Source organism: Gorilla gorilla, chromosome 20, assembly GCF_029281585.2.
Source record: "Gorilla gorilla gorilla isolate KB3781 chromosome 20, NHGRI_mGorGor1-v2.1_pri, whole genome shotgun sequence".
Taxonomy (NCBI): Eukaryota; Metazoa; Chordata; class Mammalia; order Primates; family Hominidae; genus Gorilla; species Gorilla gorilla.
This window is the reverse complement of record NC_073244.2, coordinates 26,341,583-26,361,605: the sequence shown is the minus strand read 5'-3', so window position 1 is coordinate 26,361,605 and position 20,023 is coordinate 26,341,583. Positions and strand designations below refer to the sequence as shown.

At 44.6% G+C, this 20,023-nt stretch overlaps 1 protein-coding gene across 1 annotated transcript in view; it reads right to left on the bottom strand.

Moving 5' to 3' along the window:
• Positions 1–20,023, bottom strand: part of LOC101129171 (zinc finger protein 253) — a 76,807-nt gene that overhangs the window by 29,513 nt on the left and 27,271 nt on the right.

The window sequence follows — 20,023 nt, the reverse complement described above, 5'->3', positions numbered from 1 at the left end:
AAGTCTACATGAAAAAAAAAAGCTGAAAGAACATGAATATAAGTAGACAGTTTACTTGGGTCAAGCTTAAGGATTATAACCTGGGAGCAAAGATTCAAGTTGCCTGGAATCTACATTTTGATTACCAGCAGTTACAAGACGATTTGTAAAGACAAGACAGGGACAGAGAGTGGGCTGATACAAAGTTGATTGTCAGAAATTTTTATTTATTTACAGAAATAACATTGATTATTGATTACATATATATTATTATATATTAGGGTATGGGATATAGTGTCTACTGTGGCATTATTAGTTTAATTTATAATTACTTGTGGCAATAGTGAACAGTTTCAAGAGATGAATACATAGTTCAAAGGGGGGAGAAAGACATAACAGTACTTTCATTTTAATGTCTGAGTTTGATAACCAAAGGGACTTGCATTTCTTAGATAAGTTTTTTTTCCCCAAATCTCAAGACCTGGATTCAAAATTTGGAGCTCCAAGTTTAGGGCCTGAATGACTGGAGAAGCCACAGGTGTTTACCTGTACATTTGTGAGCACTTAGCAAGAGGAGGAAGGGGAAAGTGGAGATTCTCATGTCTCTATGTCTACTCAGTGCACACATGTTACTCTGATTGGGTTTCTGGGCTCCACAGTTTCTGAATCAGTTTCAAATCTGAAGATACGAGAGTCACTGAAAAAGGTTAAATGATTAATTGCTGCACTGTGAAGTTTGTAGAAATTGGGTCTAGCCTCTCTAGAAGTGACAGTAGAGGAACTATCAATACCAAATAGGCGGAGACAAAATTCCACGTGCATATTTAAGGGACAGCATGCATTTTGCTGCGCAAGTGTGAGCTGACTCAAAGTCTGAGAGGGAAAGTCCCCTCTACAGTAAATTCTGGTTGGCACCTTATGTGTTTATATCATGTCTGGTAATTCTAGACACTGTGGAAACAATAATTAAAAGAAAAATTTTCTCTATTTTCAGAGAAACTCCACAATAATAGAACAGAAAGAAAATGGTCTTATTACACAATTAAACTTGAATGTGACATACATCATCATCAATCTGCTTAAGAGACTGCAAAGTCAGAAAGATGGTCACCATAATTAGTCCACAAGTAGAAGAATTTTCAGCACCATGTCATACATAGTTCATCCTAAATTCACCTGGATACTGAAGAGGCCATCTGTGTATACTAATTGCTTATATTCAATGACAAATAAACTTTTCACATCATCATAACAGGAGTTGGTTTAGCAGCTTGAAGCCAGGTGCCTGCTGAAGCTAGGCTTTCACTCTGCTATGAAAATGGCCGAATAGCGTTACATCTTTTTGGCTATTTACATTTTAGAGCAGTGGCTCTGTACTCCCTGGCACTGGGCTACAGCACTCCTGTTTACTTTCTCCTAGTTGCTAGTGTCCTCTCTTTACCGCTACCATCTGCCACTGAGGCACAGCCCAGAGCACAGCTCACATTTTATGTGAACCCCATTTGCCACAGCAGCACTCTAGTGTCACATCAGAGAGTGACGTCTGAGCTGCAGGAGGAGAGCCTGCAGGCGTCATGGATAGAATTTCACCTTCACAATAATCGGAATGTGAGCAGTGTTTCAGCCTCAGTTTCTACTTATAATGATGACATGGAAAAAATACTTCTGGCTCCCTCTCCCTCTCCCTCTCCCTCTCCCTCTCCCTCTCCCTCTCCCCTCTTTCCACGGTCTCCCTCTGATGCCAAGCCGAAGCTGGACGGTACTGCTGCCATCTCAGCTCACTGCAACCTCCCTGCCTGATTCTCCTGCCTCAGCCTGCCGAGTGCCTGCGATTGCAGGCGCGCACCGCCCCGCCTGACTGGTTTTCGTATTTTTTTGGTGGAGACGGGGTTTCGCTGTGTTGGCTGGGCTGGTCTCCAGCTCCTAACCACGAGTGATCAGCCAGCCTCGGCCTCCCGAGGTGCCGGGATTGCAGACAGAGTCTGGTTAACTCAGTGCTCAATGGTGCCCAGGCTGGAGTGCAGTGGCGTGATCTTGGCCCGCTACAACCACCTCCCAGCCGCCTGCCTTGGCCTCCCAAAGTGCCGAGATTGCAGCCTCTGCCCGGCTGCCGCCCCGTCTGGGAAGTGAGGAGCGTCTCCGCCTGGCCGCCCATCGTCCGGGATGTGAGGAGCCCCTCTGCCTGGCTGCCCAGTCTGGAAAGTGAGGAGCGTCTCTGCCCGGCCGCCATCCCATCTAGGAAACAAGGAGCGCCTCTTCCCAGCCGCCATCACATCTGGGAAGTGAGGAGCCTCTCTGCCCGGCCGCCCATCGTCTGAGATGTGGGGAGCACCTCTGCCCTGCCGCCCAGTCCGGGATGTGAGGAGCGTCTCTGCCCGGCCGCCCCGTCTGAGAAGTGAGGAGACCCTCTGCCTGGCAACCGCCCCGTCTGAGAAGTGAGGAGCCCCTCCGCCCAGCAGCCACCCCGTCTGGGAAGTGAGGAGCGTCTCCGCCCGGCAGCCACCTCGTCCGGGAGGGAGGTGGGGGGGTCAGCCCCCCACCCGGCCAGCCACCCCGTCCGGGAGGGAGGTGGAGGGATCAGCCCCCCGCCCGGCCAGCCACCCTGTCCGGGAGGTGAGGGGCGCCTCTGCCCGGCCACCCCTAATGGGAAGTGAGGAGCCCCTCTGCCCGGCCAGCCGCTCCGTCCGGGAGGGAGGTGGGGGGGTCAGCCCCCCGCCCGGCCAGCCAACCCATCCAGGAGGGAGGTGGGGGGGCCAGCCCCCCGCCCGGCGAGCCGCCCCGTCCGGAAGGGAGGTGGGGGGGTTAGCCCACCGCCCAGCCTGCCGCCCTGTCCAGGAGGGAGGTGGGGGTTCGGCCCCCCGCCTGGCCGGCCACCCGGTCCGAGAGGTGAGGGGCGCCTCTGCCCGGCCGCCCCTACTGGGAAGTGAGGAGCCCCTCTGCCCGGCCAGCCGCTCTGTCCGGGAGGGAGGTGGGGGGGTCAGCCCCCCGCCCGGCCAGCCACCCCGTCCGGAAGGGAGGTGGGGGGGTCAACCCCCCGCCTGGCCAGCCGCCCCGTCCGGGAGGTGAGGGGCACCTCTGCCCGGCCGCCCCTACTGGGAAGTGAGGAGCCCCCCCCCCGCCCGGCCAGCCGCCCCGTCCGGGAGGGAGGTGGGGGGGTCAGCCCCCCGCCAAGCAAGCCGCCCCGTCCGGGAGGTGAGGGGCGCCTCTGCCCGGCCGCCCCTACTGGGAAGTGAGGAGCCCCTCAGCCCGGCCAGCCGCCCCGTCCGGGAGGGAGGTGGGGGGGGGTCAGTCCCCCGCCCGGCCAGCCGCCCCGTCCGCGGGGGAGGTGGGGGGGCCAGCCCCCCGCCCGGCGAGCCGCCCCGTCCGGAAGGGAGGTGGGGGGGTTAGCCCACCGCCCAGCCTGCCGCCCTGTCCGGGAGGGAGGTGGGGGTTCGGCCCCCCGCCTGGCCGGCCACCCGGTCCGAGAGGTGAGGGGCGCCTCTGCCCGGCCGCCCCTACTGGGAAGTGAGGAGCCCCTCTGCCCGGCCAGCCGCTCTGTCCGGGAGGGAGGTGGGGGGGTCAGCCCCCCACCTGGCCAGCCACCCCGTCCGGAAGGGAGGTGGGGGGGTCAACCCCCCGCCTGGCCAGCCGCCCCGTCTGGGAGGTGAGGGGCACCTCTGCCCGGCCGCCCCTACTGGGAAGTGAGGAGCCCCTCTGCCCGGCCACCACCCCGGCTTGGAGGTGTACCCAACAGCTCATTGAGAACGGGTCATGATGACAATGGCGGTTTTGTGGAATGGAAAGGGGGGAAAGGTGGGGAAAAGATTGAGAAATCGGATGGTTGCCGTGTCTGTGTAGAAAGAGGTAGACATGGGAGACTTTTCATTTTGTTCTGTACTAAGAAAAAATTCTTCTGCCTTGGGATCCTGTTGATCTGTGACCCTACCCCCAACCCTGTGCTCTCTGAAACATGTGCTGTATCCACTCAGGGTTGAATGGATTAAGGGCGGTGCAAGATGTGCTTTGTTAAACAGATGCTTGAAGGCAGCATGCTCGTTAAGAGCCATCACCACTCCCTAATCTCAAGTACCCAGGGACACAAACACTGCGGAAGGCCGCAGGGTCCTCTGCCTAGGAAAACCAGAGAACTTTGTTCACTTGCTTATCTGCTGACCTTCCCTCCACTATTGTCCTGTAACCCTACCAAATCCCCCTCTGCGAGAAACACCCAAGAATGATCAATAAAAAAAAAATAAATAAATAAAATAAAAAAAAAAAAAAAAAAAATACTTCTGAATTTTCAGCATGAGTCCAGATAGACATACCTTCAAAAGTTCTCACTGTGACAGCCCACCTCATTCAGACACCACGGGATACTAATAGGATTTCTGAAACAGACACCCAAAGCATTAGAGAGAAAACCAAATCTCCATCTGAGCAAGATTTTTTTTTTTTTTTTTTTTTGAGACGGAATTTCACTCTTGTTGCCCAGGCTAGAGTGCAATGGTGCAATCTCGGCTCACAGCAACCTCCGCCTCCTGGGTTCAAGCCATCCTCCTGCCTCAGCCTCTGGAGTAGCTGGGATTACAGGCATGTGCCACCATGCCTGGCTAATTTTTGTGTTTTTAGTAAAGAAGGGGTTTCTCCATGTTGGTCAGGCTGGTCTCGAACTCCTGACCTCAGGTGTTCTGCCCACCTCGGCCTCCCAAAGTGCTGGGATTAGAGGCGTGAGCCACTGCGCCCGGCCAGCAAGATTATTTTGAAAGAAAAAAGTTAAAAAGATCTTAAGAAAAAGCTCAGATTAGACATAAGATTGATCATCAGCCAGAAAATACGCCCCTAAAAGCAATTTATTTCTAAACACCCAAAGTGCACAGCTACTCTCAGTATGAGAAACATGAGCATTATGAAGACAGAGGGCAGATTTTCAGAAAAATTTTATAAAGTTTCTTTTCCATCTCTGCTGCAGTCTCATTTTCTAGCCATTGAATGGGGGTTCTATATGGAAATCATCCGTCAACTTCCAACAACACTTTTTCATGAAGAAATAGAATCTGACTGTGTTCATATAGTGGAACATATTAGAGCTTGTAGCATAGTTAACTGAAGAGCTATTATGGTTTTTGGTGGCCACATCACCTGTCTTTATTTGTCCTGTAATAGCAGCGTTCCAATTTAGTGAAACAAAAGATACTAAAATTGTGTTTACCCATAATGATCCCTATTGAATAAAGTAATAAACATGTCAGACTAACATCCACTGTAACACTTTGGTAGTAAATTTTCTTTGGATATTAGATATAAATAAGTATGAATATTTTAATGTACTAGTAGTAATGTATATAGCATTTTAAAAAATTGCAACTATACTTCAAACACTTTATATTTCAAAAGTATAAATAACAATATTAAAATAACCATTTAAGTGATTCATTCAAAGTAAGTATTGCAGCTTTATATTAATACTATTGTAGAATATACTGTTTATGGCTCACACCTGTAATTCCAGCACTTTGGGAGGCTGTGGTGGGTGAATCACCTGAGGTCAGGAGTTCAAGATCAAGCTGGCAAACATGGTAAGACTCCATCTCTGCTAAAAATACAAAAGCTTAGCCAGGTGTGGTGATGCATGCCTGTAATCCCAGTTACTCGGGAGGCTGAGGCAGGAGAATCACTTGAACCCAGGAGGCAGCAGTTGCAGTGAGCTGAGATCATGCCACTGCACTGCAGCCTGGGCAACAGAGACTCTGTCTCAAAAAAAAAAAAAAACAAGAAAATACTGTTAAATTTATATGAATGCAGGTTGTCTGCAAATACTACACATAACTATACTAATTGTTCTGAAGTAATAAATAGAAAGCAAGGCACAACTACAGACTCCACTGTTCAGTTTACACACTGAACTGTTTTTGCTTTTGCAGTATAAGCACTTCAGCCTGCAAATATTTGATAATTAACTTGAATAATCAGGTTTCTGTCAATGGAACTTAGTATCTTTTAGTCTTTATCATTCGGTATTGCTAAATTTAATCCTATTTTTGTGCTAAGCTTCTGTGTGCTCCTAAAATGAGCTTTTATCTAAACAAATCTGTGTCTACTTTGAATGACTAAAAATGGAAAAAATAAACTTTTCAGAAGCCAAAACAAAGCAATAAATCTGAAGTACTAGATAAAGACAATCTGGGGTCAGAAAAAAATTACAAAAGGTTTATTTAGCTGTTAATATGATTTACATATATGTTTTAAAAAGCAGAAAAAAATCTACATATAATCTAAATCCCTAAGGAGAAGAGAGAATAGCAAAAATTTTTTTGGAACTTTTTAAAGAATTTTTGAACTCTTGGACACCTCAATTTTGCACACTAGATGCACTTGAAAGAATCTTTATGGGGGAAAAAGCAGAAGAGAAAAAGATGTTATAAAAAAACCGTGAGTGCACAAGACCAACAGAATAGAGAGCCCAGAAATAATGACACCCTCCTACAACCATCAGATTTTTGCCAAAGCTGACAAGAGAAATGTGGGAAGAATTACTTATTTCATAAATGGTGCTCAAATAACTACCTAGCACTATGTAGAAGACTGAAACTGGACCCCTTCATTACATCATATACAAAAATCAACTCAGGACAAATTAAACACTTAAATGAAAAACTTAAAATTATAAGAAACCCTGAAAGATAACTAGGAAATACCATTCTAGACACAGAAACTGGCAAAGACTTCATGATGAAGCTACGAAAAGCAACTGTAACAAAAGCAAAAATTGACAAATGGGACCTATTTAAACTAAAGAGGTTTTCACAGCAAAAGAAACAGTAAACAGACAACCTACCAAATAAAATATTTGCAAACTTTGTCTCTGACAAAGGTCTAATATCCAGAATTTATTAAGAACTTAAACAATTTTACAAGAATAACCAAACAACCTCATTAAAAAGTAGGCAAAAAAAAAAACACAAAAGCAGGCATACATGTGACTAACAAGCATATGAAAAAAAGTTCATCACTAATCATTACAGAAATTAAAGAAAAACCACAATGAGATACCACCTCACACCAGTCAGAATGGCTATTTTTAAAAAGTCAAAAGGTAACAGATACTGGCAAGGTTGCAGAGAAAGGAGAAAGGAGATGCTTATACTCCGCTGGTGGGAGTGTAAATTAGTTCAACAACTGTAAAAAGCAGTGTGGCGATTCCTCACAGAACTAGTAACAGAATTATCATTTGACCCAGAAACCTTATAATTGGGTATATACCCTGTCAGGCCAAAGAAATATAAAATATTATATTATAAAGACACATCCACATTCATGTTCATTGCAGCACTACTCACAACAGCAAAGACATGGACAGGCCATAAATGCCTATCAATGGTAGACTGAATAAAGAAAATACAGTATGGTCAGATGCGGTGGCTCATGCCTGTAATCCCAGCACTTTGGGAGGCTGAGGCTGGTGGATTGCCTGAGCTCAGAAGTTTGAGACCAGCCTGGCAACATGGCAAAATTCTGTCTCTACGGAAAAAAAAAAAAAAATTGGCCAGGTGTGGTAATGCATATGTGTAGTTTCAGCTACTTGGGAGGATGAGGTAGGAGAGAATTCCTTGAGCCTGGGAGGTTGAGGCTAAAGTAAGCCAATAGCATGCCATGGCACTCTAGCCTGGGCCATAAGTGAGACCAAAAATAAAAGATTTCGTAAAAACAAAATATGGTACAAAAACATCATGGAATACTCTGTGGCCATTTAAAAAAAAAATCATGTTCTTTGCAATAACATTGATGAAGCTGGAGACCATTATTCTTAGAAAACTAATGCAGAAATAGAAAACCAAATGCATGTTGTTATTTACAAGGGAGAGCTAAATAATAAGAACACATAAACACAAAGAGAAAAACAACAGACACTGAGGCCTAGTTGAAGGTGGGGGGTGGGAGGAGTAAGAGGATCAGAAAATATACCTGTTTGGTGCTATGTTTAGTACCTCAGTGAAAAAATAATCTGCACACCAAATCCCCATAACATAATTTCAGCTGTATAACAAACCCACATGGGTACCTCAAACCAAAAATAAAAGCTAAAAGAAAAAAAAAAAAATCCCTGAGTGAGAGAGAGCACAATGTAGGTGAAAGGACTGATTTTTGCTACAGATAGTGGCCCAAGTGGGGCTGTACCCTGATTTATTTCCGTGCGAATGCAGGCAGGTGAGATTATGAACAGGTGGTCCAGACCCTAGGTTGGTGGAGAAAACAGGTTGCTGCTGCAGATTCAGTGTCTGGGGTTGAGATATGCCAGGGGACTTGTAGACACTTGTGAGTTCTTCGAAAAAAACACAGATCAAAAATGCCACGGTGAGGTTCCTGAGGGTAGTGCGTAGTTCTGGGAGAAGTGTGGACATGTCAGTGTCTATTGTGTGTGTTTTTGTGAGTGGGTGGGAATCCTGTGGTGGCAGCTGTGAGAAAAGGGAGTCTGTCATCAGAGCTCATTTTCTCTAAGTTTTCAGTCATCTCTCACCCTGGGAGAAGACCTGGAATTGCAGGACAATGGGCAGCATGACAGCCTGTATAGAGGAGAGCAGAGCCTCCCATTCCCAAACACCCAGAGTTTTATTCCAGGCTAGGGCTCCATAATATCTTTTTTCTGGCACCAAATCTGTAGTTTGCTGAACATCAAACAATTCTCCAACACCAACTCATCGTCTAACATTTGAATTCTGACACCACATACAGCACAGACCCTGATTCAGGGCTCAGTACCACAACACTGTCCTCACTGCAGATGCCAGTCACAAACCCCATGGGCCCATCTATGCTTCTGAGCTACTGTTTAAAAATTGGGGACTCCTATCACCTCCACGAAACTCAACAATTTGGTAGAGCTACTCACAGAACTCAGCAAAACACTGTAGTTATGTTTACTGGTTTCATATATAAGATGCAGCCCAGGAAAAGCCAAAAGGAAGAAATGCATAGAACAAAGAAAAGAGATGGGGAAAGATGAAACACATAGATAATCCTGGAAAATATTTGTGATTAATACAATTCTCCGTCCTTTGTGTGCTCCAGAAACAGTTTATAGAAAAACACTCTTTTCCTTATGACTTAGTGCTCTCTTTTCTTACCTATCACACAGCCAGACACACTCTCTGCACATTTTCTCCTATTTCTCATTAAAAAAAAAAAAAAAAAAAAATCAGCTGTATTTGTCTTCAGTGGTCAAAATAAAATATTTCCTTTTTTTTTTTTTTTTTTCCAGCCAGAATCTCGCTCTGTTGCCCAGGCTGGAGTGCAGCAGCGCAATCTCAGTTCACTGCAACCTCTGCCTGCAGGGTTCAAGCAATTCTCCTGCCTCAGCCTCCCAAGTTTCTAGGATTACAAGCGCCCACCTAGTTTTTGTATTTGTAGTAGACACAGGGTTCCACCACGTTGGCCAGGCTGGTCTTGAACTCCTAACCTCAGGTGATCCGCCTGCCTCTGCCTCCCAAAGTGCTCGGATTACAGGTGTGAGCCACCGCGCCTGGCCTGAAATATTTTTTTGTTTTTTTGTTTGTTTTCAGAGTCTTGCTCTGTCGCCAAGCTGGAGTGCTGTGGCTTGATCTGGCTCACTGCAACCTCTGCTTCTCGGGTTCTAGCGATTCTCCTGCCTCAGCCTCCTGAGTAGCTGGGAATACAGGTGCGCGCCAACACGCTGAGTTAATTTTTGTATTTTTAGTAACGATGGAGTTTCACCACGTTGGCCAGGATGATCTCGATCTCCTGACCTCGTGACCTGTCCGCCTTGGCCTCCCAAAGTGCTGGGATTACCAGCACTGGTAATCCCAGTGCTGGCCTCCCAAAGGCATAAACCACCGGGCCAGGCCTAAAATAAAATATTTCCTAATCAAACTTTACTTAGGTTTATCTCCCTCCCTCAGGCTCCTGAACTTTGAGCTACCCTCACTCTGAGTCAACATACAGCCCCACTTTACATCCCTCCTAAGAACATGGTGATTTCAGGGTAAGACATTCTCTGATGTAAAATCTGACTTTTTCACCCTCCATTTGCCATTCCCCTCCCACCTCCTTTCTAACCTTGTTTGCTCCTCCCTAGGGAGAAAAGCCCTTTTCTGCCTACATTTTTGCAAGCCATAAAGATCTTAGAGTTAGTTGGTACTTCCTCCTGTTGTAATACTTTTTTGAAAGTCATTTTTTACATAAATTAACGTTTTTATTTTACAAAGTCTAAAATGTTCCTCAAAACAATAACTTCATCGTCAGTAAGATCCTCCCAAAGGCAGGGCGCGGTGGCTCACGCCTGTAATCCCAGCACTTTGGGAGGCCGAGGCGGGTGGAGCATGAGGTCATGAGATCGAGACCATCCTGGCTCACACGGTGAAACCCCGTCTCTACTAAAAAAAAAAAATTTTTTAATTAGCCGGGCGCGGTGGTGGGTGCCTGTAGTCCCAGCTACTCGGGAGGCTGAGGCAGGAGAATGGCGTGAACCCGGGAGGCGGAGCTTGCAGTGAGTCGAGATCGTGCCACCGCACTCCAGCCTGGGCGACAGAGCGAGACTCCGTCTCAAAAAAAAAAAAAAAGATCCTCCCAGTTTCCTTTCATCTTAACCTTAACTGCATCTGCTTGTGGGGCCCCAGCTTTCTGGGGCTCTGTACCTTCTCTCAGAATAACGCCTCCTTCCATGGCTGCGGTGAATAGGCTGGGACATCGGCAGGGGAGGCTCCCCAGAAAAAGCTAAATAGGACTTTAAAACTCCTGTTGGCTGGGCCCTGTGGCTCAGGCCTGTAATCCCAGCACTTCAGGAGGCCAAGGCAGGCAGATCACCTGAGGCCGGGAGCTCGAGACCAGCCTGACCAACATGGAGAAAACCCGTCTCTACTAAAAACACAAAATCAGCCAGGCATGATGGTGCATGCCTGTAATCCCAGCTACTTGAGAGGCTGAGGCAGGAGAATCGCTTGAACCCAGGAGGTGGAGATTTCAGTGAGCCATGATTGCGCCACTGTACTCCACCTGGGCAACAAGAGCAAAACGCAAAACTCTGTCCAAAAAAAAACCTTCTGTTTTAGGCTTAATATTAGCCTTAGCTTGGAGTCACTAGGTTCAAGCTTTGTCATGTCAGTTATTCACTTGGTTTTTGAAACTCAGTGTTTGAAAAATCCGTGAAATTACTCAAACACAGTATTTACATAAGGGAAGGGAATTTTAAGATGTCTATTTTTTTTTTTTTTAGACGGAATCTCACTCTGTCACCAAGGCTGGAGTACAATGGCAAGCTCTCGGCTCACTGCACCTCGCCTCCCAGGTTCAAGCAATTCTCGTGCGTCAGCCTCCCAAGTAGCTGGGATTACAGACGCCTGCCACCAATCCCGGCTAATTTTTGTATTTTTAGTAGAGACGGCGTTTCACCATGTTGGCCAGGCTGGCCTAGAACTCCTGACCTTGTGATCCACCCGCCACGGCCTCACAAAGTGCTGGGATTACAGGCATCAGCCACCGCGCTGGGCCAGGAAGGGGAATTTAACCCTAACGCAGTTCCGGTTTTTGTGTCCTCCCATATTAGCTGGGGTCCCACCGCACAATCTAAGCTGATCCTGGTTGGGATAGACACAAACTTTTTCCAAATAGAGTAAACGCGCGATGTTTTGAGAAAAGGAGAATGGGGAAAAAGAAGGGGTAGGGTTGATTTACAATTTTTACAACTTATGACCAGGAAGTTGAGTCTTTGAAGAGGAACTTAGTTGCCCTAACAACTCCTCAAGTGATCCGCCCGCCTCGGCCTCCCAAAGTGCTGGGATTACAGGAGTGAGCCACCTTGCCCAGCCCCGTAAATTTTTAATAGGAGAAAAGAGAAACTGTGAACCCAACGCACTAAAGCTCTTGCCATTCGTGAACCCGCACTCCGAGTCAGGATTCTCCCCTGACGACTCTCCCGTAGTCTCTGCACAATCTGGGAGAGAAGCGGCGCTGCGGGTGCGGAGCTGCCCAGCGAGGGCTCCAGGCCAGGGCACAGTCACCGCACAGTGAAGAGACAGGATGCCTGGGGGCTGCGCTATGAGCGCAGCCGCCATCTTATGGCTGAAGGGAACCGAGGCCGAGCTGGGCAAGAACTCCGGCGCAGATTGTGGAGCTGACTACAGGGATACCTGAGTCCCGCCACCGTCACTTTCCACCGGTTCCAACCAGCCCCTCCCCGTCGCTTGGGATGTCGGACCGGCACTCTCACCATTTCTAGGCTTCCAGGGGTCCTGGTGTCTTAGCTGTGGATCTCCCAATACCTGCAGGTCACAGGGCCACAGAGGCTGGGCCTGTAGGAGCACAGGACACAGAGTAGTGAAGAGGAGACCTGGAGCTCCGGCTGCACCAAGAGACAAAGGACCCGCCAAACCAGAAGCCGCCCTGTTCGGTCCGGCTGCGTGCCTGATTGGACGTTTCCAGCCCAGCGTCCCTGATTGGATAATTCTTAAAGCTCCGCCCCCTCAGGACCTGAGTGACAGAAGATGTGATCACATGCTGGGCTGAGTGAAGAAGAGTAACAGCCTAAGCTGCAGCCTTTTCAGCCAGTGCTTCCTCTCTGAGCTGAGCCACGTCCACCCCAGAGCATGGGAACATTCTATCTCTTTTTTACTCTCTCTTTTTGAATGTATTGAAAAGGTGAACAGAAGTATTTTGTTGTCATATTAATAATACTGTTGGAAGTAAAGTGTTCGGTGTAGCAAAGTGAAACCAGTACTCAGGCAAAAGTTTTTTTAGTAAGGCAATTTACTTCTGCAGAAGGTTTTTGTTTGCCTTAATCACGATCGCAAGAGCACCCTGAACAAAGGAGGGAAGGGGTTTTTATTTTTAACGTAAAGTCTCTACCTCTGTGTTACTCCCCCATGGGCTAGGGTCGGACCCCGCAATCTAAACTGACCCGATTGGCTATTTGTAAATATTTTTCCAAATAAGGAAGGGAAGGGGCATGTATAAGTCACAGTGGTGGGACGTGTGGTTTTGAAGGGTGGGAAGGCTGCAGAGTGAGTAATCAAGGGAACAGATGTGAATTATTGATTAGAGCCGTTGGGAAGGAAGGTTGTTACAGTAACTAGGGGCAAGGAGGCATGGAGAACAAGAAAGTTGAGTTTGAGAACAAAGAACAAGAAAGTTAAGACTAAACCTTTGAAGAGGAATTTCATTGTATTTTACAATTTCCCCCTTTTAATTTTTATAATTAAAAAAACTTTTTTTTTTTTTTGAGATGGAGTTTGGCTCTTGCTGCCTAGGCTGGAGTACAATGGCACGATTTTGGCTCACTACATTTGCCTCTCAGGTTCAAGCAATTCTTCTGCCTCAGCCTCCCGAGTAGCTGGGAGTACAGGCATGTGCCACCACGACCAGCTAATTTTGTATCTTTAGTATAGATGGGGCTTCTTCATATTTGTCAGGCTGGTCTCTAACTTCTGACCTCGGGTGATCCGCCCGCATCAGCCTCTCAAAGTGTTGGGATTACAGGCGTGAGCCACCGCGACCACAAGCTTTTTAAAACTTTTTAAACATACCTTTGCTTTGTTGTTTGACTTGATCTTTTAAAAGGAAAATTTATCTGAATAAGGTGGAGGAGAACTAAGGGAGGTTTTCGTAAGTGTTGTTTTTATAAATCTTCGTACTAGCCCACGGATGCATGGTATGACACAACACCCAACAAGAATTAGTACACCTATTACAACTATAAGAGAAGTAAGAATTGAGGCTATGATTTTTTTCATTTACTGAACCACCTCTCTAGCCATTCTGAAAACGTGTTATTGACCCCAGAATTTTTAGCTAATTCATTGGATAAAGTGGTAAGTTCGTGTAAGGCCCTTCTTATGTTCCTATTGGGGGCAGTATTGTTTGGGATGAAGGTAAAACATTGAGTTTTAATCATAACACAAACTCCACCTTTTTCAGCTAATATTATGTCCAGGGCCATTTTGTTTTTCTAAGTTATCTGGCTAGTAGGCCTTAATTGGTCGGCTATTTCTTTGACAGCATTTCTGGTGTAATTAATAAACCAATATTGATTATAATAGATGTGATTCATCTATCTAATCTACATTTTTATTAATAGTTACCCATGGAAATATTGATTTAAATCCTGCAGCAATTTGATCTTGGGCTTTGAATTCATCAGGTACCACCCGTGAGACTCCAGTTGTGTCTAAATAAACTTGAAAGTCAAAAGACACATAAGGGGCTTCTCTTATTTTACAGTGTTGTGGTTTTTCTTTTTCTAGTTCATGAAATGCCAGAGTGAAAGGGATAGCCAACTGGACAACAGTGCAAGTGCCGTTCCAGTTACTTGGCAGAGTGTCCAGTAAGGGTCCACGACAATACCACCATATATTTGCTCAAAGATGAGCAAGGGCAGACTGACTGGTAAGATCTTGGAAAGGCTTAAGCTCACTCTATCCCATTAGGTCTCCAAGAAATGCCAAGTTTTCCCCTTGTCGTGAGAGACACGAGGTAAAATTGACGCTAGGAGATGGAGGCTGGATGGCTCTTGGGGCCTGACCCACAGGGTGCTGGACTTTAAGAAACAGCAGAGAGAGAGCTCAGCAGGATTTATTACCCTAGGCTGTGGGATCTTGGAAAAGAGCTACTATACACTTTATGCCTGGTCAACTAGAAGACCATCTGAGTGGGAAAGGGACAATTTGGGCCACTGGCTGGCCACGTGCACAAGCATAACAATTGCTTTTGCTTAATGTGTGCACAGAATATTTGATCCATTTTAACCAGGCATTTGTATCTTGGTATCTTGTTTTACTTGTTAAAGTTTGCCTTAAATTAGTTACTTTTACAATATCTATTTTAGTCTTATCACTGGGCATAGAAGATATGACAGTCTGGTTAGAAAAGAGCTTAGGAGAAGAGAGGGAAGGGAGCGAAGAGCATGAGGGATGATTAGACGCATTTTGAAAGACCCTGTGAGATTTGTGCCAGCCAAGTTGGGTCTTATGCCATAGAAGCAGCTCAAATCAAAGTGGGGTTAGGATCCATAGAAGTGGGGGTGAGAATAGACATTTGCACCAGATTACATTGGTTAAACTGGCAATTGGAAGGAGTGTTTCCTTTAGCAAAGCAAATATATGGCTTTAAGGACATACAACCACTTGTTGATGAGGTCCAGCCCTGATATTCGGTTGTTTATGAAACATCATTCCAGCTGTGGCAGGCCTGTTTTTTTTACATTTGTTAAGAACAGGAGTCGTGTTAGGGGGAGCCTCTTGTCCAAAAGTGACAGAGATATTTCTCTGAGGCTGAGAGCTGTTTTTGACTCTGGAGATTTTCACAGGGTATAATGAGGCAAGCACTAAAGGAAATAGTTTGGGGTGAGCCCAACCTAGTTACATTAATAACGAGAGGATTAGCAATAGAAGGGGAAAAGGAGAAGGAGTAACAGAACAGATGGAAGACAGGTAAACTTTTCTTAGCTTTAGTTTGGTAGGGTTCTCCCCTGGAACTATGGCCCATGATTCTGGAGAGGGTGTAGCAGGATGAGCCACAGACAAAACTCCTCAGACACCGAGTTAAAGAAGGAAGGGGTTTATTCAGCCAGGGGCATTGGCAAGACTCCTGTCTCAAGAGCTGAGCTCCCCAAGTGAGCAATTCCTGTCCCTTTTAAAGGTTCACAACTCTAAGGGGATGCGTGTGAGAGGGTCATGATTGATTGAGCAAGCAGGGGGTACATGACTGGGGGCTGCATGCACCAGTAGTTAGATCAGAACAAAACAGGATAGGGATTTTCACAGTGCATTTCTATACAATGTCTGTAATCTATAGATAACATAACCGATTAGGTCAGGGGTTGATCTTTAACTACCAGGCCCAGGGTATGGCGCTGGGCTGTCTGCTTGTGGATTTCATTTCTGCCTTTTAGTTTTTACTTTTTCTTTCTTTGGAAGCAGAAATTGGGCATAAGACAATATGAGGGGTGGTCTCCTCCCTTATTCCCCCACTTTGAGACTCTCACTCAATAGTGGGAGTTCTCACTTTTATTTTTACTACCTATGTTTTCTTGCAAGACAGATCAGTAGTGATTCATATATTACACTTGTGCTGAAGCATTTTGGTGAACTAAGGTAGCGATGAAGCTTTTTATCATCTGAAGAAGTACAGGTAGCAAACAAGGGAGCAGTAAGCAGGTTCCTATTACTATTATAACTTTTATTATGAGAGTTTTAAATCCTCAGCGCTGGGAACCATTTTCTAAACATGGCCCCAGGATCAAATCCATGCCACACTTGCATGGGCACGTGTGCCAGTTTTGTCATATCTCTAACTATGTCTTCAACAACTGGCCCTTGATTATCTATGTGTAGGCAGCAATTAGTAAGGTTAAATTTCCTGCAGACCCCTCCCTTCAGCTGCTGGCAAGTAGTCGAGAGCTAATCTATTTTGATAGATAGCATTTCTCATCTGAGTTTCTTGCCAGGCCAGAATAGTCAAGGCTCTGCTGGTTTTATTAGTGATTATTTTTAAGACAGCTTGTAACCATATGATTCGGTTGATCATGTAAATGGGGGTCCGGTATCCCCATGAGCCATCTTGTGCCTAAGTAGCAGGCCTATAATACTGTATGATTCTCTCAGGGGGCCATTTATCATTTTTTCAATTTCTTATAGCTATGATTCTCTTTTCATTGGAAGCGTACACAGGGAAGCCAAGGAGTTTGCCTGTTTTTATGGGCAGTAGGAAGAAAGATGGTTTAATAGTGCCAATAACACAACTACCTGCCTACTGGTCAGTAATCTGTCATAAGTTCTATGCCTACATATCCAGTATAATCCAGCGGGGGCTGTCCAGTCCCGGTGGGACTCCAGGTGGGTCCACACAGTTTGCAGCTTTGGGGATTTACTAAATTTTCTGTGTGATTTGAACTCCACCAAGTGATTGTTTTTGTGGTACCATTATACAGTTTCTGTCTCCGACAACTAAGTCGTCCTACGGGGTGAGTGAATTATTTTCCTTCTCTAGCTATGCAATATTGTCCAATAATTGAGGCTTTTAGGACTTAGAAATTATCAGGGTGATTCTTTTGAGCCAGGAATTCATTAGGAACTGTAGGTACTAATTCTCGGGCTTCCCATGGCCATTGATCTCTTGTTACAGCTTCTCCACATGCATAACATGAAGTGACATTGAGAGACTGGGCTACATGCTTGGCTAATTGCAAAAACAAATTTCTTGTTTTTCCTGGAATTTCTGGTACTGGCACATTTAGTTCATCATAGAAAATTTGAAACACTGGCTCAGGAGAGTCTTTGTAAACTTCTCGAACCAAGATATTTACTCAAGGATCCAGTCAGGCCCCGTCGATTCCTAAGGTCACATGCTCCTCTTTTTTTCTAGCGAGGATCAAGGGGATTGGTTATTACTAGCTCTAAGGGGTTACATTGTCCCTTAGTACAGGAAGGGCCATTTTTTCCTTTCTGAAGGTGGGCTGGATCTTTTTCATGTTTTTTAATCCAAGTGGCCTAAATGACACAAGACCAGTATTTACATTTATTTCCACACAGTGCTAATTTATGACAGTTGTATTTATTTTCTGCCATATAGCCTCTTTTCTAATTAAGAGAACCACACCTTATTCCTAACTTATTACTATTAATGACAGCACAGGCATCAAATTTTAAGGTGACTTGTTTGGGCACCCCTTTTTCTTCTGTTTTGGCTAACACTTTACTCATATCATTTATGAGCCCCAACCAGTCCTCAGTCCTTAATCTTATTTTAAAAACTGTCCCTCCGGGGTTCAAGCGATTCTCCTGCCTCAGCCTCCAGGCGTGCGTGACCATGTCCAGCTAATTTTTGTATTTTTAGTAGAGACGGGGTTTCACCATGTTGGCCAGGCTGATCTTGAACTCCCGACCTCAGGCAATTCACCTGCTTCATTAAATTATGCACTAAAAGTGTATAATTACACTGTTTGTAATACAAATGATAAATGCTAGAGGTGACGGATATCTTATTTACCCTAATGAAATTTCTACATATTGTATGCCTGAATCAAAATATACCATATAAGGCATAAATATATACACATACAATATACTCACAAATACTAATAATAAATTTCAATAAGAAAAAAATAGGCAGGGTGCGGTGGCTTATGCCTGTAATCCCAGCACTTTGGGAGGCCGAGGTGGGCAAATCACTTCAGGTCAGGAGTATGTGACCAGCCTGGCCAACATGGTGAAACCCCGTCTCTACTAAAAATACAAAAATTAACCAGGCATGGTGGCGCACACCTGTAATCCGAGAACTCCCAGGTTCAAGCAATTCTCTTGCCTCAGCCTCCTGAATAGCTGGGATTACAGGCATGTGCCATCACGCCCAGCTAATTTTTGTATTTTTAGTAGAGGTGGGGTTTCTCAATGTTGGTCAGGATGGTCTCGATCTCCTGACCTCAAGTGATCCATCTGCCTCAGCCTCCCAAAGTGCTAGGATTACAGGCATGAGCCACTGCACCCATCCCATACAACTTTATATTTAAAAAACCGTAAACATTATATTAAAACCTGTCTAAACTAATAAATATACCTGGCTGTATTTTAATATTTTTAACTATAATTAATAATTTCTTTCTCTCACTATAATGTAGAAAAGCATTACTCTGAAACCCTACCTTATTTTTTCTTTGTTTATTAATAAAATAATTCCTTATGATTTTTCAAAAAAAGTTTTAAGATGTTCTGCATACATGTTAATGTAGGTTAGACCATCCAAAAGACATTCAAAGCATCAACATTAAGTCATTGGCTAGGATTATAGAAATGAGAACATGAACCCCCACCTTACACATTACTTAATATCAGTTAACTACAAAGAGCCTCTCCACTTATATTTTCATCATGCATCTTACATTTTAATGTCCTTACTCTTTTATAGAAAAGGTCATACATAATGCCCAACTAATAAAAAACAATCTCTAATATCTCTAACGCAGCAACAATTGATCACATGCTTTCACATGTGAATACAATAGGAATAAAATAATAGCATAAAGCAATGTGAAAGCTGTATTATATCATTATTCACTTTTCAAAAAATTTTTTTCAAGAAAACAAGTATACTTTCAATGTAATTACAGTGCTTCAAAAATCCACTTTTTAAAAAATTATATAGAAATAATTTATCTAACAGCTGTAGCTGTGGATTAGTTTTTATACTGAACATTCTGATTTAGTGTAATGTCTGAAGTGTCAGTGCCTTAATTATTCTATGGAAAATTCTGATATTTACATAGAATCACTTTTGAATTAAATATTTTTTCATATTTACTGCATCTGCAAAAATATATTTTGGTATAAACCCTCTGGTGTTTTCTAAGCTGTAGTTTTTGGAAAAGAAAAGTCTTTCCATTCATTACATTTGCAGTACTATTCTCAATATAAATTCTCTTGATTGCCTGAAACAAAGCTTGAGCAACTGCTTCAGGGTTTTCCTCTAGTATTAAATGTGTGCACTTAGATCTGTGACACAAGTAAAGGCACTACAACCCCCTTTATATTTGTAATGGCTGTCTTCAGAATAAACTTCACTTTAAAGACTTCTATTTTCTGAAAGATTTTTTGACAGTAATTGCACTTTTGATGCTTTATTAACTATGAACCTTCTTCTGTTCAGTAAGATGTGAGTAGGCGTTAATGGTTTTTGCATATTCTTTGTATTTGCACAATTTTTCTCAAGGATAAGAGCTTTCCTGTGAAATAAGGTATAAGCACTAATAAAATATTTTGCCACATTCTTCACACTTACAGGAGTTTTGGCAGTATGACTTATATCACCTACAATCATGTATGACAATCATATAAAGGCTTTGTCACATTTTATACATTTCTAGGGTATTACACTAGTATAATTTATTTTTATGTATAGGAAATGTGGAGGTGTTGGTAAAAGCACTGCCGCATCTTTCAGGTTTCTAGATTTCCTCTTCAGCATGAATTATCGCCATGTCTCTTAAGAATTAAGAACTTGTAGCCAGGCATGGTGGCTCACGCCTGTAACCCTAGCACTTTGGAAGGCCAAGGCAGGTGCATCACCT